The sequence below is a fragment of the Scylla paramamosain genome, chromosome 24, assembly GCF_035594125.1.
Source record: "Scylla paramamosain isolate STU-SP2022 chromosome 24, ASM3559412v1, whole genome shotgun sequence".
Taxonomy (NCBI): Eukaryota; Metazoa; Arthropoda; class Malacostraca; order Decapoda; family Portunidae; genus Scylla; species Scylla paramamosain.
The window spans coordinates 1,657,501-1,663,055 of record NC_087174.1 but is presented as its reverse complement, the minus strand read 5'-3'; the positions used below and the strand labels follow the sequence as shown (position 1 = coordinate 1,663,055).

General features: G+C 42.8%; 1 long non-coding RNA gene across 3 annotated transcripts in view; it reads right to left on the bottom strand.

Moving 5' to 3' along the window:
* Positions 1 to 639: 639 nt before the first annotated feature.
* The window catches only part of LOC135112928 (uncharacterized), a 4,991-nt gene continuing 75 nt past the window's right edge, over positions 640 to 5,555 (bottom strand). The window contains exons 1-5 of one of the 3 annotated variants that reach the window (XR_010274616.1): positions 5,475 to 5,555; positions 4,347 to 4,569; positions 2,047 to 2,127; positions 1,673 to 1,848; positions 640 to 1,145 (exon numbers count right to left, since the gene is read on the bottom strand). The exon at positions 5,475 to 5,555 is cut by the window's right edge and continues 75 nt beyond it. This is a non-coding gene — a long non-coding RNA (uncharacterized LOC135112928). The remainder of the gene's footprint in view (positions 1,146 to 1,672; positions 1,849 to 2,046; positions 2,128 to 4,346; positions 4,570 to 5,474) is intronic. The other 2 variants (XR_010274617.1, XR_010274618.1) reach the window with 2 other exon arrangements.

Below are 5,555 nucleotides of genomic sequence, written 5' to 3'. Positions count from 1 at the left end.
AGAGAGAGAGAGAGAGAGAGACTGGAGGACACATATTAGAGACAAACACAGAGACACACGGACAACACACACACGCACTCACACATAATAGAGGTGGAGGCAGCGGTGATAACCAGCGTCTGACGAGGATGTTTCCTAAAATATATTTGTGGATACGTTCCCAACAGACTGTTTGGTCAGGAAATTGGGTCGGACAGAAGTAGCCTTAAGTCGTCTTGCACGGCGGCCTCTGCGTCTCGGGAGGACGGAATGTTACTCGGTTCAGCCATGGTGTTTACTTTCATGCATGTAGATAGGAGGCGTGGCGCGGCGCGAGATGTGCAACACCACCCGTGGCTGGGAGAGGTGAAAATGGAAAGCGCCCCAACTCCACCCCTGTCTCCCTCCCTCCCCTCTCTCTCTCTCTCTCTCTCTCTCTCTCTCTCTCTCTCTCTCTCTCTCTCTCTCTCTCTCTCTCTCTCTCTCTCTCTCACCACCTTCAGCAGAGTGTTGGTCTGTGCGTAGAAATATCCAAGTTTAGGAAAAAAAATTGAAAACTTTTCTCCAGCTTTGTTCTTGTTCTCAGAAGAGCAAGTTGAAACAGAGGCAGATTTTTATTTATTTTTTTTTTGGGGGGGTAAGGTTAGTAGAAAACCACACTTGATATCATGAATATCTTTATAATGTATTTTCAAATGGAGTCTCGTTTGAAAGCATGTGATAAAAAGTGTGTTCTCATAAAATACATAAACCTAAAAAGCTAAATGAATGAGTCTCTATACACTGTACTTGTCTCAGCCTTTTGTGAAGCACCGCAGGTAAACACCGTAAACTTAATGAACCTCCTGAGACAACATGTAGCACCTGAATCTTCGCCGACATCAGAGGCTGTGTGGGACTCATGACCTTCACCTCTCTTTGTGCGATAGGCTGTGATCTTCGTAACGTGGAGGCTTACGGCGGCATCGCTTCCCGTCCACTGACCCCCAACGGCCCACTCGGAAGTTTGAAGGCCACATCCACTTGCCAGAACAGTGTTGATAATTTCCTTCCGCTTCTCTGCCTGAGCATTTCTAGCAAGGCACCGAAGACCCCACACAGTCGCCATCTTTCAGCTAGGCCGGAGGGAGAAAACCCCCATTGTTGTGCCGGGTGAGTTCTGAAATCTAAATAGAAAAATCGTGACGCTCACACAAACGCGCGAACATTTCCATCAACGCCACCACTGTGAAGGAAAAATGCATATTCATCTCGTGTCTGCTAAAAAAAAGTCCATCGTCAATATAACAAAGCCGATTTGGGTTTAATTTCATCACGCCAGCTGTTCATAACCAAATGATGACTTGATTTGCTCATCGGAAAGATGCACACGTGCATGTATTCTGCGCGTGATTCTACATTAGTATGCTTTCGCTTCATTCTTATCATCTTTGTTTGACTGGTATGAGTATTGTATAAAAATGCACTTAAAATACTTTTCGCTTCGTATACAATAGATAAAATAAGATACCACAACGTAAGTTTTCGCAAGTATATCGCAGACCAAGAAAACAAAGTCTGCAAGTGCTACTGAAAAGAGAGTGAGAGAGAGAGAGAGAGAGAGAGAGAGAGAGAGAGAGAGAGAGAGAGAGAGAGAGAGAAGGGAAAAAAGTTACAATTGATTCAAACCTTTCTTTCCCGCGTTCACACTTACTGGCTAAATTCGTGTCACGTAGAGCGATTTCTTTTTCAGTAGTTCCCAGGATTTTCAGTGTCGACGGAAAGAGAGCTCTGGGACTCCTTAGGTCGTGAGAGTATTGTCTGTTGCCTTCTCTCCACCTTCATCCGGTGGCCTCGCTCGTTCCTGCGTTGTGGGATTCTATTTTATTTCTGTGGTGAGAAGAGATTGGTAATGATTTGATCAGTTGGCAACTTTATAGTAAGTCTTTTTTCTTACATTTTCTGTATTCGCTGTGGACTAAAGTTTAAGTTCGTTTGCCAATGGTATTACTCTCTCTCTCTCTCTCTCTCTCTCTCTCTCTCTCTCTCTCTCTCTCTCTCTCTCTCTCTTTCAATTTTATACATCGCCTGGTGATAAATCCTGCGCCCCTCGTCGCTGCTCTCGTTGATAGATCACTTGCACTTCCGAGCTGTGGCGGCCTGTTGCCTCTAGGACGGGACAGAGGAGAGGGAGGGGGTGAGGGTTGAGGAAGGCCCCGAGGGAGCTTTTCCATGCACATGAGTAAGAAAAGAACACCAGCAGGGGAGAGGAAGGAGATGGCTGGCAACATAAGCGGTACTTTACGGTGACGTGTGAGGCATTTCACAATAGCAAAGAATATTTCCTTTTCTCGCATATGTTGGGTAACGCCGTCAGGAATTATCCTTTTAAAAAGTGTTGCTGTTCGTCGTGAATGAGCAGTGTCGCTTATTGGACAAGCACAGTGTTGGGTGTCGGCGAGCGTTATTCTTCCACAAATCCGCTGTGCTTCCCAAATAGCGTCAATCATCTCGCGCAGCACATTACCCCGTAGTCACACCTGACCATCACGGAATTGGACATTTTCCCTCTCACAATCATTTACTACTGCCCAAAATTTTTAGCTACTTACATTAGCAGCAGATGGTGAAAACTGCACCTTATAAATCAAAACAAACTTCCTGAACTAAGGAAAGTCATTAGAAAGTGTGGGAGGCAAATGTAGAAACCAGGTAATAATGTTTAACCAATGGGAGAGGCGGAGCGGCAGTGTTGCCAGCTCATGATCATCTCCCGATCTGTTAGACGCTGTCAGTGCTGGGTCTGCTAAGGTTTGAGATGCAGTGTTCTATCGTTTTTCCCAAATAAAATCTTAACAAAGCGTTGGACAAGGATGCTATTTTATCAGTGGATATTTGAGACCCCAACCTAATTGGCAAAAATATGCTTTGGTGTCATATGTGGATAATGAAAGTAATTATAGGAGTAAATTTAGGATAATCTTAGCTAAGATTTACAGGCACTGGTAGCGAGATCAGCTGTCATGATAGATACCCCGCCCACTCACCCTTTCGTGACGTCGGTGTGACGTTTAACTATGACCCTTGAGAAATCACCCATCCAACCAGCAGTTTTGTCTTTAGTAATTGTGTCTAATATGTCACTTAAGGACAGAAGTAAATGCTAATCTATCTGTACACCAATATATAAAGATTACAAGCAGCAACCCCTTCCGTGACCACGACTAATGTCACATTATTTACGAAAAAAACGCAACACAATTGAAGCCCACGTTCCCTTGCATTGTGATATTTCCGCTGATTGTAGGGCGACACATTCATTGCTGGACTTTGCTGGTATGAATGGTTTGATGGGGGAGAGTAATCCAGCTGACAGTCTCTGTACTTTTGTGTACGAAGTATTAGGAAAATAGTTGTGTTTTTAAGGGTATTTGTGGGTGTTTTAATTGTGGTTTCATTCTCTCTCTCTCTCTCTCTCTCTCTCTCTCTCTCTCTCTCTCTCTCTCTCTCTCTCTCTCTCTCTCTCTCTCTCTCGATAACTGTTATCGAAAGCAAGAAATTATTGTGTTGCCATGCAGTTGTAGCAATAGCAGTATTATTAGTAGTAGTAGTAGTAGTAGTAGTAGTAGTAGTAGTAGTAGTAGTAGTAGAAGTAGTTGTAGTAGTAGTAGTAGCAGTAGTAGCAGTAGTAGAAGTAGTAGTAGTAGTAGTAGTAGTAGTAGTAGTAGTAGTAGTAGTAGTAGTAGTGGTAGTAGTAGTAGTAGTGGCAGAAGCAACAACAGTAATAGTAGCAGCAACAGCAACAGCAGCAGCAGTAGTAGTAGTAGTAGTAGTAGTAGTAGTAGTAGTAGTAGTAGTAGTAGTAGTAGCGCACGGGCTCGATTACGTTACAATATCCCAACACACACACACACACACACACAGGCAGGCAGGGGAGAGGTAAGGTGGTGAGGGGCAGGGCAGGGAGGAGCAGGTTAGGGAGGGAAGTGGAGGAGGGAGTGGCCTGTCTTGGGGTAGCAAAGTGCACACACTCACAACACAACACAACACAACACACACGGTATTTGGCGGTAAATATTAAGAAAAGGCACTAAAACTGATCAACACTATACTCCTACCTGCTTCAGTGCCCCGTGTGTGTGTGCGTGTGTGTGTAGCACCGATCAGAGACGAGTTATAAAGCAGTATAATTAGAGTTTAAAGCAGTAGTTGTGTTGGTTCCTCCTCTTCCTCCTCCCTACTACTACTACTACTACTATTACTGTTACTACTATCACTCTCCAACACTCCTCTCCCTTCACTCCTCCTTCCCTTTTCCTCCTCCTTCTCTATTCTCATTTCTAACTTTTCCTACTACGACAATCTACAAATTTTAGTCTGGGAAATACCTGGAAATGCCTGAAAAAATCCTGGAAATTGAGGGAGATGTTGACGAAGAGACACGGGAAGGAAGGAGGGAAGGTCTCGGTCTGGGTCCGGGCTTCTAGGTGATGATGGTGGGCGCTCTGAACGGGGCTTGCAACCTTCAACACATTTAAGCCTTATTTGAAGCATTTTGGTGGTTATTTATCTATTTTCATGGTTAATTCTGGCTTTCCTTCACGTCTGAGTCTGGAAACACCCCGAAGTTTAGCTAAATATTGATGTACAGACAGGCAGGGAGGCAGGGAAAATATGCGTCTCGGCCCTTATATTTACGTAACGTAATTAATTTTGAAAATCACGAGAAGAAAGAAGACACCCACACTGGAATGCACTACATATTTTGACTTGCCATAAACTTTAACTAATACTGTGAATATAAAAATCTTTACGGGTTTGGTAATAATAACAAAAAATCCAGAAAACAATCCGTAACTTTTACGAACGGGGCCACAAAACTCTTATAATATCGAGAAAGAAAACACAGCCGGACTAGATTCTAATACATATTCTGAATACAAAAAATTTTTACTTTCCACATAAATAAAGAAGACACATATTCCTCGTTGTATAAGGGAATTATTTTTTTCAAATCCGGCAACGGACTTTTATAAATTTGAAAATACGAATAGTTAGACTAGATTTTAATAGATATTATTACTTGGTACATGTTTCTTATATTTTTTAAGTCTTAACTTTAATACCAAAACCATTCTACGCGTGCTATTAAGAAAAAAGTTAAAATAAATAAAGTGACGAATTTGTTATTTTTTCAAGAAACAAAAACACAGCTAGACTAGATTTTATTATCGATTATAACTTGTTGTAGTTTTCTAATAATAAATTAAATATCAAAACAATACCTACTCCATTAATAAAAAAAAAAATAATGATATGGAACCGAAATGATTTTTTTTTTTCCGAATCTTCTCGTAGCTCCTCCTCCTCTTTTCTCCCCCACATCCTCCTCCTCTCGCCTCCACCACAACCTCCTCTTCCTCCTCATGCACAGCTGAGTCGAAAACACCTAGAAACGCCTTCAAAACCATGGAAATTACGCTAAATATTGACGGGGAGAGATGGGAAATTGTTACCTTAGTAGGGCTTGGCGGGCCTCGGCGGGGCGGGGCGGGACGCCAAGGATACCGTGGTGTGAGGTGGTGTGGTGGCTTGGT